The sequence below is a fragment of the Stegostoma tigrinum genome, chromosome 12, assembly GCF_030684315.1.
Source record: "Stegostoma tigrinum isolate sSteTig4 chromosome 12, sSteTig4.hap1, whole genome shotgun sequence".
NCBI classification, from domain to species: domain Eukaryota; kingdom Metazoa; phylum Chordata; class Chondrichthyes; order Orectolobiformes; family Stegostomatidae; genus Stegostoma; species Stegostoma tigrinum.
Genome location: NC_081365.1, coordinates 40,885,261 through 40,903,436, shown reverse-complemented (window position 1 = coordinate 40,903,436; position 18,176 = coordinate 40,885,261). Strand labels below are relative to the sequence as shown.

General features: G+C 42.0%; 1 protein-coding gene across 2 annotated transcripts in view; it reads right to left on the bottom strand.

The window, feature by feature from the left end:
* ccdc181 (coiled-coil domain containing 181) overlaps positions 1-16,912 on the bottom strand; it is a 28,798-nt gene extending 11,886 nt beyond the window's left edge. Inside the window, exon 1 of one of the 2 annotated variants that reach the window (XM_048540633.2) lies at positions 16,720-16,912. The gene's annotated coding sequence lies outside the window, so the exon portion shown is untranslated. The other variant, XM_048540634.2, reaches the window with a different exon arrangement.
* Positions 16,913-18,176: the final 1,264 nt, after the last annotated feature.

Here is an 18,176-nt window from a genome sequence, read left to right as displayed (position 1 = left end):
TTTCTTGATCTGTGTCTAAAGAATACAGCAATTATTTTCCAACACCGCTCGGTATTTCATAGTATACCGTCATCCCTGTGTCACACTTTATCATGGGCATTCTTTGACTTTGTAATTTTATAATTTGCATATTTTTGCAAAAGCCTACACACAAATGTCTTATTCCTCCAATCTATATTTTAAACATGATACCCCTTCACCTTCAAGACATCTAAGCAGTTCTTCATGAGTAGCCTGTTAATCAGGAGCCTCAGAGACAAAATAGTCCTCTTCAGTCTTGTTGCACTTCTCATAACCAAGAACAAAGAGCATTGTGAAATGACTGCAGTCAAGGCCAACACCATCACTAGGTACATGTGCTAATACAGAATTAGAGAGTTGCAGGGCCACTTCACTACAAATTGACAGAGCAGCATTCTGCCTTAACAGACAATATCATATTTGAGTGGAAAAGATATATCCCACCCTCTAGAATCAGATTAATAGTAGAGAGAAAGGGAAATTCTTTCCTGGAATTGTTACATTTATGAAAATTTTAGTACGTAAATGTCCAGATATGCATGGAAAAAAATACAGCAGTGAATCAAGTTCACAGTGCATGGCAGGGGACTGTTCTGAATGCCAGAATGGGAAGGTAAGATGAGACCAAGACAGGGTGACACTAGGGCAGTGAGCCAGAGGGCAGAGCAGGATGACAAGTCAAGCTCAAAAAAAGGACAACAGACCATGGGCAGGAGTGAAGTGGTAAGGCAAGCTCACGGCGGGACAGTCAGGCAGTGAGCTGGACGCCAGAGTGTGATGGCAAGGGAAGCTCAAGATGGGGCCAGAATTAACATGGCGAGTGTAACAATGATGTCAACACCATTGCTTTTGTACCTAATCACACAGAGGGTGCCAACTTACTGTTCTAGGCAATGACATTAGGGCCACTGACTTTGTGTGTTACTGTAATGACAAGGCATACCATTGTGAGATTCAGTCCTTACACTGTGAACTCACAATCTTTATCAAAAAGATCTCAAATGTTGAACTGTATTCAAGATCTAGTTATAAGCCAGTTTGCATATCTGGCATTAAATATCACAAGCCATCTGTACATTAGGTGTGATGATGATTATTTCCCAATATTTTACAGCTTTGGTGCACAATGATCTATGTGCAAATATGCTGTGCATTCTTAAGATTCTGCTATTATCAAGGAAATCTTTACATCAAATGACCATAGCACAGAAGGAAGTCATTCAGCCTGTTATGTCAATGCCACTTTTTGCAAAGTAAACTGAGCTAGTCCCACCTCCATGCCTTTTTTCAAATAGCCTTTTTTTTGTTTTAGATAATTATCTAATTACATTTTGAAAGTCATGATTGAATCTGTTTCTCCCACAGTCTCACAGCGTGCATTCCTAATCCGAATTACCTGCTGCATCAAAGTTTCTCCTCGTGTTGTCCTTAGTTCTTTTGCCATACAGCTTAAAGTTGGTACCCTCTGTTTCTCAACCATTTTCGATCATCTGCTCTGTTAGACTTGTCATCATTTTGAAGACCTTTTCCAAATCTGATCTCACTTTTCTCTTTACAAATAAAAAGAGTTGAGCTTCTTCAATCTACCAAAACTACTTAAATCCTTCATTCTGAAACAAATTATTGTAAATCTTTTCTGCACTCTCTCTCATATCTTCACATTCTTCATGTCAGTGATCAAGAGGTAGCAAAATAGTCAATTTATATCAGATGTTAATTTACATTAGCTCCATAATGACAACATAAAACCTAAATATACACATATCGTGGACAGGCAACCTCCAGAATGTCAACAAATTGTAAGGATATAACAGCCATCACTAAAATAGCCTTGGACAATTCCAATCTTCTCAAGATTACATCTTTATGTTTCTGTAGATGTAAATAGATAAGATAATTTTTTTATGTCCTAAAATCTTGCAGTGGTAAGCTGACAATATTAACTTAAAACCAGAAGTCATCATGATGTAGTGGTCTTTCAGCTAAGCTTAAGAAAGAAACAAGATGTGGGTTAGAGGAAATTGGAAAGAAGAAGGCTGGAAAGAGGAGGAGAAAGAGGGAGAGAAGTTTGAGCTGAATGTCAAAGTCTTCTACACCACATATCTTCTGTAATCGGTGTTCAACCCTCATTCTTGGCACACAGGCGGAGGGCAGGGTTTTGGTCTAAACTCTAACAAGTTCCAAAATGTACCTGTATTTTTGCTGCGGTCAGGTAAACACCAAATATCTCAGTTCACCTACTGTGGCATTTTGAATGCATCATTACACTGAGAGTGTTAACTGTTGTGAAGGTGTTTTCTATCAGTTAACAAGGGTTAGAATGATAAAATCTTATGTTCCTGAGTACTTTAAAAAAAGGCGAACCCAATAGTGGAGGTCACTGTAGAGTTCCTCTCTAGGTTAGGTATTAAGAAATAATACAACCCCAGAATCACTCTTTATTAAACTTTGGATACAGCAATCCATCAGAGAAGGCAAATGTTATCTGGAAACGTTGTTCTAGAGGCAGTCATACATTTCAGTCTAGTACTTTGGATTTCGTGCATAGTCAGGAACTGGAGGTGATCTTTAGTGAGTGAAGCAGGTACGGTGATCTAGAAGCCACCATTAGAGGAGCTTTCGATCTCACAATTCTCCAAATGGTTTGAGGTCCTGCAACGCGTGTGAACAGGATTGGGACTGTAGTGATGATGAGACAATTGACCACAACACCTCAGTTCGGAGAGGAATTCAAGTGGAGGAAGTTAAAAGGAACGTAGTTATAGTAGGAATGGGATAGTTATGGTGATATATACAGTTCTGTGCAGCCCCAGTGACAATGAAGTTTTTGTTACCTAATCGCCTCCAGGGTTAGGAAGCTGGTTTATGAATCCTGCATTCTCAATACCATACATGTTGGGCCAGATAGAATACAAAATTGGACATCTTGAATAAAATTTCAGAGTTATAGAGTAGCTTCCAGATTAGATACTAAAAGCTAAATAAGTAAACTCTCCTACACACATTAGGCATTTGGCTAATGAGATTATGGTTCATCAATGGGTAAAAGAAGCAGCAAATATTTTTGAAGAAATACTGGAAGTCTTTGGAAATGATCATGGGAATTCCACATAGGCATAGACAATTTAATGAATGATCTCTCCAAAGTGGTGGAGTAACTTCAACCTAAGTTTCATAAGGATGGAATTATGGTACAGAATGCTGAAGAATCTTGGTCAGATCTATTACATTCCAAAGAAGACCTGACTCTGGCGAAAATCATTCAGATGGTGAGTGAAACAGAAGTTCAGAGGAAACACAGAAGAAAGAAGGGCAAAATATGCCCATGCCAATAAGTATCCAGGACCTCATAACCTACATCTCAGAGGACATAAGGAAGTGACCCAAGAAATAATGAATGCATTGGTAGTGATCTTCCAAGATTCTATCGACCCTGGAACGGTTTCTACTAATTGGAGAGTGGCTATGTAATCTTTCTACTTTAAAAAAAAGGGAGGTAGAGAGAAAATTGGGAATTATAGACTAGTCAGCAGAAGCTGGGAAAATGCTAGATCTTTTATAAAAGTTTTAATAACAGAGCACTTTGAAAGCTAGAACAGGATTAGAGATAATGGGAACTGCAGATGCTGGAGAATCCAAGATAACAAAGTGTGGAGCTGGATGAACACAGCAGGCCAAGCAGCATCTCAGGAGCACAAAAGCTGGCGTTTCAGGCCTAGACCCTTCATCACAGAGGGGGGTGGGGAGAGGGCTCTGGAATAAATAGGGAGAGAGGGGGAAGCGGACCGAAGATGGAGAGAAAAGAAGATAGTGGAGAGGAGAGTATAGGTGGGGAGGTAGGGAGGGGATAGGTCAGGATCAGCCAGAGTCAGCATAGATTTACAAAAGGTAATCAACTCAACAAATCTATAAGAATTCTTTAAGGATGTCACTAGATAAGTTGATAAGAGGACCCAGTCAATTGGTTTATTTGAACTATTGAAAGGCTTTTGACAAAGCTCCACATAAGACATCAGCAGGTAAGACGAAAGTACAAGGGATTGGGGGTGGTGTATTGAAATGGATAGAAAACTGATTGGAAGACAAGAAACAAAGCACAGGAACAAATTGGTCTTTTTCAAATGCAGGTAATAATTAGTGGGCTCTCAGTGTGATTCATACCAGTTAGTCACAATTTATATTAATGATTTAGAAGAGCGAACTAAATTTAATATCTCAAAATCTGCAGATTACACAAAGCTGGGTGGGAGGGTGAGCTATGAGGATGATGCAGGGATGCTCCAGTGTGATTTGAACAAGCTGAGTGAATGGGCAAAGTGCATAGATGCAGGGAGTATGTTCCTGATGGTGGGGGAATCCAGGGGTCACAGTCTAAGGAGACAAGGTAAACCTTTTAGGATGGAGATGAGGAGAAATTTCTTCACCTAAAGAGTGGTGAGCCTATAGAATTCACTACCAAAGAAAGCAATCAAGGCCAAAACATTGTTTAATTTCAAGAAGGAGTTGGATATAACACTGGGGCTAAAAGGGATCAAGGTGAAAGCCAGAACAGGCTATTGAGTTGGATGATCAGCCATGACCAAAATGAATGTGGATCAGACTTGAAGGGGCAAATAACCTACTCCTGCCCTTAGAATCATAGAGTTCCCTACAGTGTGGAAGCAGGCCATGTGGTCATTGAGTCCACACTAACCCTCCAAACAGCATCCCACCCAGATACAGCGCCCTAACCTATCCCCATAACCCTGCATTTCCCACAGCTAACCCACTCAGCCTGCACACCCCTGGACACTACATGGCAATTTAGCATGGCCAGTACACCTAACCTGTCCAACTTTGGACTGTGGGAGGAAACCAGAGCACCTGAAGGAAGCCCAGGCAAACACAGGGGAACATGCAAACTCCACATACACAGTCACCCATGTCTAGAACTGAAGCTGGGTCCCTAGCTCTGTGAAACAGCAATGCTAACCACTCAGCCACCATGCCACCCCACTATGCTTATTCTTTGGGGTTTCTTAGAAACTAAGCAGCAGTACAGGCAGTTCATAGCAAACAAGGACATGTTGATCATAGTGTGCTTAGACAGAGCAAGGCATACAAGGTTATGGCTGCACAGGAGGTGCACAAAGCAAGATTAACATTGGCAACTTCAACATTATTTGAAGTTAGAGAAGTCCATTTAGTAGTCTAATAATGGCAGGGAAGAAGCTATTTTTGAACCCACTGGTGCGTGTTCAATCTGTTCTGGTTCCTGCCTGACAGAAGACAGTATTACCGGATGTTGACAGACCTTCTGTGGCAGTGAGAAGTGTAAATGGGCTGTGCACAGAACTTTCTATGGTTCTTAAGGTCCTGGGCAGACCAGCTGCCATTCCAGACATATCTGAATAGATTGCTTTCTATGGAGCATCTGTAAAAGTTGTTGAGAGTGCTAATGGACATGCTGAATTTCTTCAAAGGAAGAAAAGGTATTGTTGTGCTTTCTTGACCTTAGTGTCTACCTGGGAGGTACAGGACAGATTGTCAGTTATCGTCACTCCTAGGAACTTGATGCACTCGACCCTCTCCGCCTTAGCTCCACTGATTGTAGATGGAGCTTGTCCTCCTCCTTTCTTCCTGAAGTCAACAATTAATTCTTTTGTTTTGCTGACACTGAGACACCAAGCACTCTATCTCCTTCCTGTATTCTGACTTATTGTGGCTTTGATATCTGTGCCATCGTTAGCAAACTCGTAGATGGCATTCATTCAGAATTTGGGTACACATCATGGGTGCACAGGGAGTACAGTAGGGGGCTGAGAACACATCTTTGCAGGGCACCAATGTTGAGGATTATCATGGACGAGGTGCTGTTGTCTGTCTATCTTCACTGATTGCATCTTTTTGTTTTATTTATTTATGGGATGAAGGTATCAATGGCTAGGCAGCATTTATTGCTCATTATGAATTGCCCAGAAGGAAGTTAAGAGTTAACCACATTGCTGTGGGTCTGGAGTCATACTTAGGCCATACCAGGTAAAGATGGCAGTTTCCTTTCCTAAAGGACATTAGAGAACCAGATGGGTTTTTCCGATAATTGGCAATGGATTCATGTTCATCAACAGATTCTTAATTGCAAGTATTTATTGAATTCAAATTCTACCATTTGCTGTGGTGGGATTCAAACCCATGTCCCCAGAATGTTATCTGGGTCTCTGGATTAACAGTCCAGTGATATTACTAGGTCATCGCCTCCTCTGTGGGCCAGGAAGCTGAGGATCCAGTTGAAGAGGGCGAAACAGAGATTTACGTCTCAGTTTTGAGATTAATCTGGAAGGGATTATGGTGTTGAAGGTGGCGATGTAGTCGATGAGTAGGAGCTTGACAAAAGTGATCTTGTTATCCAGATGTCCTAGGGATAAGTACAGGGCTAGGGAAATGGTGTCCGCTGTGAACCTGTTTCACTGGTAGGCAAATTGCAGTGGATTGAGGCAGGCTGGCAGTCTCATGTTGATGTGGACCATGATCAGTCTCTCGAAGCACTTCATGATCATGGAAATCCAAGCCACTGTATGTTAGACATTAAGGCACACTGCATGTGTTTTCTTTGGCACTGGAATAAAGGTGATCTTCTTGAAGCAGCTTGGGACTTTAGCTGGTAGCAGGGAATGACTGAGGATGTCAGTGAATATCTCCACCAGCTGGTTCACACAGGATCTAAGCATATGGCCAGGGACTCCGTCTGGGCCAGTTGGTTTCCTTGGGTTGACTCTCAGGAAGACTGATCTGACGTATGCAGCAGTGACGGAGGGAACAGGTGAGTCTGGGGCTGTCAGAGCTGGTGAGCTGAGCATAGAAAGCATTCAACATATCAAGGAGGCATGTGTTTTTAAACCAGCTATCTTGCTTTGCGTTGTTTTGTATCCCATAATGCTGTGTAGGCCTTGCCACAGGTGGCAGGTGTCTGTATAGTTGGTTTGAACCACTAACTCGGTCCAGTACTGCCTCTTGGTGTCTGAAATGGGTTTGCAGCGGTCATATCTAGATTTTCTCCACAGGTCTGGGTCGACTGACTTGAATGTTGTATGCCTGGTCCTCAATAGGCAGTGGATTTCCCGTTCATCCAAGATTTCCAGTTGGTGAACAATGGATTGACTTATTTGGCACAAAGTCCTCCACACAGTTGCTAATGAAGTCCATGATGGTGGTGGCGTACTCATCTAGGTTGCCCATGAAAGTACTGAACATGGTCCAGTCCACCGATTCCAAGCAGTCCCAGAGAAGCTCCTTCAATGCCTCAGACCAGCACTGTAATACTTTATATGAAGGACCCTCCTGTTTCAGCTTTTGCTTGTAAGCTGGGAGGAGGAACACAGTATTGGGATCTCATTTTCTGAAGTGTGGGTACAGGGTATGGAGCAGTAGGTGACTTTGATGGTTGTATAGCAGTGGCCAAGAATGTTCGGTCCTCTAGTAGGGCAGGAGACATGTTGGTGGTATTTTGACAACACCCTCTTGAGGGTGGTCTGGTTGAAGTTGCTGGCCATGATGAATAAGGGCTCAGGGAATTTTGTCTCCAGAGCACTTGCGGCAGTATAAATTTCATTTTGTCACACACCCCTAAGCAAAACCTTTCTTTCAGAAATGGAGATAACAAGGTGTAGAGCTGGATGAATACAGCAGGCCGAGCAGGAAAGCTGACGTTTTGGGCTTAGACCCTTCTGCAGCTCCTGTCAGAAATGGTCTGCTTCATGATGGTTTTGTGGTAATATAGTCCTTATTAGGAGATGTGTTATCCAAGTTTGGTCATAGTCCAGATGTACAGTGGTAGTCTGATCATTGAGCAATGACCTTTGGTTTAATTGTGGCAGAAATGGCTGACTGACATAGGGCGAAAGGATGGCAACTACTGAAATAATAGTATGAGTTTACAGCAATCTAAATATGGTCACATATCATGTATATTTGTATGTTTGAGGAGTGGAACCATAGGTAGTTGCAGAATATCTACTCATTGGAATTGTGGCACCTGCAGAGTTAAATGCATACTTGATGTCTCCTTGCACCATTAGGAAGGTCTCTACCTGGGAAAAGTAAAGAGTGCATTCCTCCAGCTTAGTGACATCCTGAATGCATAGTAAATTAAGAAATATTGGTAATGTCATGACCTTTGACCAGAAAAGATCCACTAGTATAGAAATTACAGACTACAGTGAAGTTGACAGGATATGACAGCACTGTTCTCCCCCTACCTTGCAGTGGCAGGTCCTATCAAAGAAGATGGAACAGTGTCTAATTTCCATGACATTTTCTTTTCCCAAATCAAAGGAGTCATGTAAATTCAAGTTCTTACTGTGACTCGCATGAACGCTCCATTACTGGAATAACAGAAAGCTAATAGTAATAAATTTTCATTTGGAAAGTGATTTTGAAAGAACATTTTTATTGTTATAGCTTTAAATGCATTATAATGGATCTAAACTTGAGGTATCTGTGACTGTGCTTCACAGATTTCTTTGAAATGTTTATTGAAGCAGTCAAAGGCAAAATCACCATAGTCTTAAGGGGCTGCTAGCTCAATAGAGAGAGAGACACAACTGGGTGGTTTAACCTGAGGATCACCATACCTCAGATGAAGGGAGACATTGAGGAAGAAAGTTCTTCATAGTAACCTCAACTGGCGTGGGAATTGGACACAAGCTACTGGCATTACCCTGCACTGCAAACAGGCTGTCAAGCTAACGGAGCTGGCGGAATTTAAATTTGAGATTAAAAAAAAACTAGAATAATGATAACCATGAAGCCATTGTTGATTGTTCATACATAAATAAATAAATAATAATAGTTCACTTATGTCCTTTAGAGATGGAAATCTGTTATCCTTATGTGGGTGGTCCACAGCAAGGTGGTTTATTCTAACTTTCCTATGAAATGACCCAGACAGCATCAAAATCACTACAAATACCAAAGAAAGGGATGAAATTGGACAGATTATCCAGAATTGACATAGGCACCTGAAGCAACAAGGGCACACCTGACCCTGTCGATGTGACAAAGATTTCCTTGTTTCTATGTGGAGGCTTGTGACAAAATCCAATGTTGTTGACAACATCAAGAATGGGTTAGCAGCACCAGTAATAACTGAGCTGGCTGTGTGATAAAGAACATATCTGCTAGACTGGTTCTGTATTAGGTGGTGACAGAACCAAAAGGAGGAAAAGCTTGACTTCTTTCTTACATATCTATCTGTCACAGATGCATCTATTCATGACAGTAACAACCCCACAGTCTTTGTGGAGATGAAGCCTTGTCTTCACGCCAAAAATTGCTTTCATGATGATGTGTGGCACAACCAGCATGCTAAATCAGATAGATTTAGAACTGAAACTGCAATCCATAAGATGCTGGGGGACATAAGCAGCAGTTGAACCGTATTCAACCACAATTTATAACTGTAGTGTAGTGATGTAGTTGTTAATCTAACTATTATTAGCAATCGTACGTTAGAGTCTAAGGAAATGTAAAGAACAGTCTCAGAGAGAGATGGGTGCAAAACCTCACAGTAAACAATGTTTTACAGTGCAAATAAAAGGACTTTTGCAGAAACTTCCCAGAGTCAGACTAGAGTCACTCTTAGTTTAATGAGCTATTCTTCCTACATGGACCCAACAGTCTTCAGCTGCTTTGTCAATGGTGGTCCTTCTATCATAAGGTCAGGAGAAGGATATTCGTGGATGCTAGCATTATGTTCAGCATAAACATTTGCACAGGCAAGAATACAGTGGACCGTGTACATATGCAACAAGACCAGAGAAGTAACATTTGCACCTCAAGCTATGATCATCTCCAACACACATAATCTATTTCCCACTGACATTCAAAGACTTTACCATTGGTGTATGCCCCATTATCAACATCCTGGGTGTATCTGTTGACCAGAAAATGACGTGAATCAGCCACATAAATACTGTGGCTACATGAGTAAATCAGAGGTTAGAACTTCTGCAGCTAGTAACTTACCTCCTAACTCCCCATACCCTTCCCACCATCTGTAAGATATATGTCAGGAGTATTACGGAATCCTCGCCGCACGTCTGGATGACAGAAACTTCAAAACTATGCAAGAAGCTCAATATCATCTAGGACAAAGCAGCCAACTTAATTAGCACCTCAAAATGAATTTCAAAAGTCAATTCCTCCACAACCAACACAGAGAAGCAGTATATACCCATATAAAAATGCAATACAGCTATTTATTATAGCTCCTTCAACAGAAACTTCAAAACCTGCAAGCAAAAACATCTAGATGTTAGATAGATATATGTGAGCACCCTCAACTGAAAATTATCTCCTAAGCCTCATACTATCCTGGTTTGGAATTATTTCACTTTTTCTTCACTACTTAGGCCAAAATTCTTCAATTATCTTCCTGACAGTACTATAGGTGTACCTGCTCTTCATGGACTGCAATGGTTCAAGAAGGAGCTTACTATCACCTTCTCAAGAGAATATAGGGATCAGCAATAAGTGCTGACCTTATCCATGAACATAAAATATTGCCCCTACCCAAATATTTGTTCCCTCTTCAGCTTTTCTGTAGGTCTTGATTATTTTTAAAGTACAGTTCCATTTTGTCCTCAACCAAACAAGTTCATATTTAAGAACAAAAACAGAAGTTGCTGGAAAATCTCAGCAGGTCTGGCATCATCTGTGAAGAAAAATCAAAGTTAATATTTTGGTTTCAGTGACCCTTCCTTAAGACCCAAAACATTAACTCTGATTTTTCTTCACAGATGCTGCCAGATCCATTGAGCTTTTCCAGCATTTTCTGTTTGTTCTTGATTTACAGCCTCCACAGTTCTTTGACATTTTACCTTCATATTTAGACCTAGGATGTCAAAAATGTTGGGAGTGATAAAGCTGGAGAGCATTATACCAAAGTCTAGCCCAATTTTCCAGTCACAATAAATGCGCTTTCTGACAAGGACAACAAACATGATTGAACACCGAATCAATTTTCACTTCTTTGAGAAAATATCAAAGCAAACCCACATGCCAGTTAAATCAGCACAAAACAACAGTTGGAACTGGGACCGTAATGCGTATATGGTTATTTTCTAACTATTTCCAGTTTTCTACCTATTTCTAGACCACAGGTATGTTGTCACATAGCTCCTCACCTTCATGCCTGACCACATACCCTGGTTCCTGTGGTTACCAATTGTACCACCATAATTGTACACAAAACACAACTATAATCGAGCATTTTGACATGCTGCATTTTGTTTTCTTGTACAAGCACCTTGCTTATGTACAGATCTTGCAGCTAGTTTCAATTACATTAGTCACTTAGTGCAAACAGCAAATTTTGAACAAAACATTTAAAAAGGACTGTACACCACAGAACCAACAAAAAGATTATGGCATAAAAATTACAATTCAGTCTACTCATTTTGCTACATTTGAAACCAAAATTCGACACAAAAGGTGGAGTAATTTAAGAAAGCACACTGGGGTTGCTATAGTGAAGTAAACATGATAATTTATTATGTTGCATGTCTATGCTTGTGCTCCTCATAGCTAATACAACATTCAAATGACTTTTACATGAATGCAGTATTGAGTTGTTCTTATAGCTACAGATGCAGAGGCATGAAATTTAAAGCCTGCAACATAATATAAAATGTCAAACTGAACGTTGTCAGTATTTTCAATCACCTGGAACAGAAAGCTTATAACAAAAGAGTGAACAAAGTAAAAGCTTCATAAAATGTAGTAGTACTAACATTTTTTCACTCATACACCAGCAGAGGAATTGGTTCAGTTAACAAGCAAGGCATTTAAGGTATTTTAAAATGCACAAAGTAAAATTTTCTGGGTGGGAACTTAGCTGTAACAAATTCTATTTGTCCCATTCAAAAATATAAATTGTAGTATCATATATACTGTATCAATACCAGAATTCTGTCACATTCACCAATATAATATAATATGGCAGTTAAGAAAAATCTGCATTCATTGAAGCTCCTATTTTAACCAATTAAGTGGCATTATAAGGCAATAGGAACCAACATTTATACAATATCTTTCATAACCTTGCAAAGTGCTTCACAATCAATACGTTTTGTTAAAGTACAATCACTTATAATGTATGCAAACGAATGAGCAAATTTTTCTAAATATTCTGATCAAAATCAGAAACCCTATTTCAGGGGCCTCCAGTTATGAATCTTTCCAGGATTTACAATCCAGCCAGGAAAATCTTCTTAGAATCCACATCCCCATTTGCAGTTATGTTCCATAATTTAAAAGTCCAGCAGCACAGCCAGCACTTTGGCAACCTCTGTGAAAAGCTAACTAGGTTAAGATCAGTGTGGGTAAGAGTGCCAGGTGGAAGAGGTGGGTGATGTCGGTAGAGTCGCAAGCGTGAATCAGTGCGTAGGGTAAATTAGGGGTTTTGGGTCAGGGAAAAGGCCAGGCAGCAATGTCATCATGTCCAGGCTCAAACAGACCAGCGTGGGGGTGTGGAGAAATTGCCAATTCCATCAAGGTGTGGTCAGGTGGGTGCAGGTTGGTTAGGGGTTGGGGAAAGAGGGGCTTGCATCAGGCCAGTGATTGGCATAAGAGGAACTCAGAGGGAGGTGGTGTGGTAGCCGAGGCTGGTAGGTTTGGGTTGGGAGTTGTTGGATCCATTGGAGTGGAAATGTAGGACCAAGATCCAGGAAGGGATAAGTATTTTCAGTTCAACAGGTGGGAAAAAGTGTCATTTCTTAGGGGATCAGGCCAGTATAGTGGGTGGAGAAGTTGGTTTGATAGAAGGGTGAACTGGTTAGAGGGTGGGAGCTAGGGGTCCAATGGAGAGTAAAAGGTTGAGGAAGTGTGCTTGTGGGGCTCAGTGGTGGGTGCGGACTTCAGGTTAACACTCACTCAGACGTCAGGATATGTTTTAGATCCTATAATTTTTCCTGGGTACGTATTGAGCTTAACTGCATCAGAAACCTTTGAATTCTCTGACTTTATTGTACATTTTCAAAGGGTACAAGTGCAGGGGAATTGCCATCAGTCAATTCAAATTCCAGGGAATTGCCCAAGGAGTCAGATGTGTCAGAGATTCTGCACAGTCCAGTTTAAGTTGCTCCCATGGCTTTTGGGCCATCGGGAATCTAGGTCATATATGTTTCAGTGATCTCGCTTCTGTTCATTAAACAGTACCTTGAAACTTTAATGTCAGTTGCAGACAGCAGTCAAGGACCTCTATTAAAGTCTCAACTGAAACACAGCAATGCTGGTAACACAGAATTCCCTCAGTACTGAATTTATGTATCAGTCTAAATTTTTTGTTCAATATTCTGATTCCACAACTTCCGTTTAAAAGTGAAGCTAATAAAATATTTTAATAACTACCATGTACTTTATTAACAATGCTTGCCATATAGGCAATGAAATTAAACAAACATTTAAATTAGTCATCATCTCACAAAAAAGGTAAAGTCCAGTTGTGTACACAATTTTTATAGGATTGGCCAAGACAGGACACCTTCAATTTAACTAAGGTAGAGGGAACATGTAAAAGTCAACAGTTCAAGTTATACATGGTGGGATTCTGTCAACAATAGCTTTAGAAGAGTTAAATAACTCACGCTGAATAAAGGCTGTATTACGCAAGTTATGTACATGAATATCAAAAGGCTAACAAATCTGAAGATTAAATATGTAAAAAGGGTAGGAAACCAATTAGTGACTAATGTTTAAATTGGAAGACTGAACTACACTCAAAAGGGAGCATATTCTACTTGGTTAGAATAATGTTGGAACCTAAAAATAAAATTTCCGCCCCACTAGAATGATTGTGCAGGAAGGAATGTAAACCTGGGAAGACAGAATCAAAATCATACCAGCTATGAACAGAAGCGAGGTATACAGCTTGATTTACATTTAATCTACATTTAGTATCCCCAATCCTAAAAAGTGATAACTAATTCAGAAAACCATACAGGAGATACATGATAATAAAATGTAAGGCTGGATGAACACAGCAGGCCAAGCAGCATCTCAGGAGCACAAAAGCTGACATTTCGGGCCTAGACCCTTCATCAGAGAGGGGGAGGCGGACCGAAGATGGAGAGTAAAGAAGATAGGTGGAGAGAGTGTGGGTGGGGAGGTAGGGAGGGGATAGGTCAGTCCAGGGAAGACGGACAGGTCAAGGAGGTGGGATGAGGTTAGTAGGTAGCTGGGGGTACGGCTTGGGGTGGGAGGAAGGGATGGGTGAGAGGAAGAACCGGTTAGGGAGGCAGAGACAGGTTGGACTGGGTTTGGGATGCAGTGGGTGGGGGGGGGAAGAGCTGGGCTGGTTGTGTGGTGCAGTGGGGGGAGGGGACGAACTGGGCTGGTTTAGGGATGCAGTAGGGGAAGGGGAGATTTTGAAACTGGTGAAGTCCACATTGATACCATATGGCTGCAGGGTTCCCAGGCGGAATATGAGTTGCTGTTCCTGCAACCTTCGGGTGGCATCATTGTGGCACTGCAGGAGGCCCATGTTGGACATGTCATCTAGAGAATGGGAGGGGGAGTGGAAATGGTTTGCGACTGGGAGGTGCAGTTGTTTGTTGCGAACTGAGCGGAGGTATTCTGCAAAGCGGTCCCCGAGCCTCCACTTGGTTTCCCCAATGTAGAGGAAGCCGCACTGGGTACAGTGGATGCAGTATACCACATTGGCAGATGTGCAGGTGAACCTCTGCTTAATGTGGAATGTCATCTTGGGGCCCGGGATGGGGGTGAGGGAGGTGGTGTGGGGACAAGTGTAGCATTTCCTGCGGTTGCAGGGGAAGGTGCCGGGTGTGGTGGAGTTGGAGGGCAGTGTGGAGCGAACAAGGGAGTCACGGAGAGAGTGGTCTCTCCGGAAAGCTGACAGGGGAGGGGATGGAAAAATGTCTTGGGTGGTGGGGTCGGATTGTAAATGGCGGAAGTGTCGGAGGATAATGCGTTGTATCCGGAGGTTGGTAGGGTGGTGTGTGAGAACGAGGGGGATCCTCTTGGGGCGGTTGTGGCGGGGGTGGGGTGTGAGGGATGTGTTGCGGGAAATACGGGAGACGCGGTCAAGGGCGTTCTTGATCACTGTGGGGGGAAAGTTGCGGTCCTTAAAGAACTTGGACATCTGGGATGTGCGGGAGTGGAATGTCTTATCGTGGGAGCAGATGTGGCGGAGGCGGAGGAATTGGGAATAGGGGATGGAATTTTTGCAGGAGGGTGGGTGGGAGGAGGTGTATTCTAGGTAGCTGTGGGAGTCGGTGGGCTTGAAATGGACATCAGTTACAAGCTGGTTGCCTGAGATGGAGACTGAGAGGTCCAGGAAGGTGAGGGATGTGCTGGAGATGGCCCAGGTGAACTGAAGGTTGGGGTGGAAGGTGTTGGTGAAGTGAATGAACTGTTCGAGCTCCTCTGGGGAGCAAGAGGCGGCGCCGATACAGTCATCAATGTACCGGAGGAAGAGGTGGGGTTTGGGGCCTGGGTAGGTGCAGAAGAGGGACTGTTCCACGTAACCTACAAAGAGGTAGGCATAGCTGGGGCCCATGCGGGTGCCCATGGCCACCCCCTTAGTCTGTAGGAAGTGGGAGGAGTCAAAAGAGAAGTTGTTGAGTGTGAGGACGAGTTCAGCTAGGCGGATGAGAGTGTCGGTGGAGGGGGACTGGTCTGGCCTGTGGGACAGGAAGAAGTGGAGGACCTTGAGGCCATCTCCATGCGGAATGCAGGTGTACAGGGACTGGACGTCCATGGTGAATATGAGGTGTTGGGGGATACATGAGGAGATACATGACCCAACTTTCAAACAGCGTGATCATTGTCATGCATCACCGTTTTAAACATCATATTTGAAGATGACCAAATGTTAAAAAGAAAATCATTGCTTATACGTAACTATCGTAAGCAAATCAATTTTTAAAAAAAATAAAATTAATAGAATCCTATTTATAACTCAATTACATAATTTTACAGATAACGCACAGCAATACCCGATCAAATGCGTTGATAAACTAAAACAGAAATTGCTGGAAAAACTCAGCAGGTCTCGCAGCGTCTGTGCAGAGAAAGCAGAGTTAATGTTTCAGATACAATGATCCTTCTTTCGAACTGAACAGTCACCGAGACCGAAACGTTAATCTGTTTTCTCCACAAAGACGCTGCCAGACCTGCTGAGTTTTTCCAGTAATTGCTGCTTTTGTTTTCGATGTTTAGCGTCGGCAGTTACTTGGCCTTTATTCGTCAAATGTGTCGTTAAGTATTTGTCTTCACTTTCTACATTTTTAACACAGTCAAAAATCATTTGCGAATACAGATGCAGCTATTAATAAATAAACAAGATGGCTGCATATCCTACAAGATATCAAAAATCGTTTGCGAATTTATATTACACACTTCTTTTAAAAGGTCCGTAATTTGGATTGTTCGTTAACTGAATAAAGTTGTTCCGTATTCAGTGTGCCAGAGTCAAAACTACTACATTAGGGTTGGTATAGTGGTCTCATCCCTACCTTTGAACCAAGACATCTAGATTCAGGTTCCACCTGCTTCGAGTTCTGTTATAACATCCAGGGACAGGTTTATTAGCAGCTTGCAAAAATAGAACAGGGAAAATAGCGAGCCCCAAAATCCGGCCTTTAAACTGTGAGCGGCGCTGGACACCCTTTAGTATAGGACGGGAGTGCTGCTGTCACCCACCTGTGCATGGCGACCTTGCTGCACCATCCGCTGCCTCACTTTCTCAGCGACCACCCTTCCGGCTGCCTCCCACTTTGGTTGCCGCTCGAATGCTGCGTTCAAAATCCGTTCTCTTTCCAACAGCTGCCGGGCACGAGTCACCGGTTAGCATGGCAACAATCCCTTGGCAACGCAGACAAAACTGTCAGCTCATGACGCACTGGTTGCCAGGTTTATGCGGCGGCCCGCGGTGCGCTTGCGCCATGGTTTGCGGTGGCTGAGGGTATTGAAGAGCAATGCGAGATTTTACTTGGCCGGCTGCTTGGTTGTTGACTGCCATGAATGGTGTTTATAAACGTAAATTGAAAGCTGAATGAATTTATCAATGAAACCAAGGGGAATTGAGAAGAAGCAGGGTTGGAGTTTGCAACAGGTTGGGCAGGAGCAGGAAAAAGAAAGCTCAGAACAGTGGAAGTCCATCCAGCCTTTCAATTATGTTTTGCCTATGTATGAGGTCATGGCGCTTTAATTCCATTTGGTATCCCATCTGGAACTGTAACAGACTGGGAGACCTCGCCCAATGTCTATTCATGACATCACCGAGCCTTCTGCTCTGACTTTTTGTACTTCTTTCCATTATTTCTTCTTTAAGATGCACCTTAAAACAAGCCTCTGGCCAGTTTGAGGTCAACCACCCTAATATTTTCTTAGCTGGATAATTTGCTAAAGTTACAAAAGCAAAAATCGGCAGATGCTGGTAATCTGAAATAAGAAAGGCTGGGAAACTCAGGAGCTCAGGCAGCATCTATGGACAGAAATAAATCTAAAATCTTAGCTAGTGACCTTTCATGAAACCTGAAAAAAATAGAAATTTATGCATTTTAATGTCAGTGGACACAGGTGAGAAGAACAAAGGAGAGGGTCTGTGGTAGAATCTTATCCAGCCTTCATTCTATCACAGGTCTTTTTCTCCAGCATTAAAGTTTGTTTGATACCATTCCTCTGAAGACATTGGGCCAGTTTATTACATTAACTTTGCCATGTTAATGCAAGTTGTTGTTATCTCTTATTTCATTACCTAACCGAAAAAATCTGTTGACATCAGTTTGAACAATTCAAGTGGAAGTAATTCCAGATTTCCAATATAATTTTTACGTGAAAAATATGACAGATCCCAGATGGACTAGCTCTAATTTTAAGATTATGCTTTCTTGTTCAGAAACCTGCTGTATCCGCACTATTAATTTTCCTCCTAATATCTCAATTAGTGTTATAGAACTGGATTCTAAGAAGATAATTAATGGTTTTTTAAAAGCAATGCACACAGTGTCTGTAGTGAAACAAAACAGCTGGAGGCAACCATGTGTTAGGTGAAACCAGTCACAGTAGAGATTATTGAAATATGGATGTGGGAAAATCAAGACTATGAAGTAAATATTGCAAAGTATAACCTATTCAGAAAGGATAGAGAGGGAAAA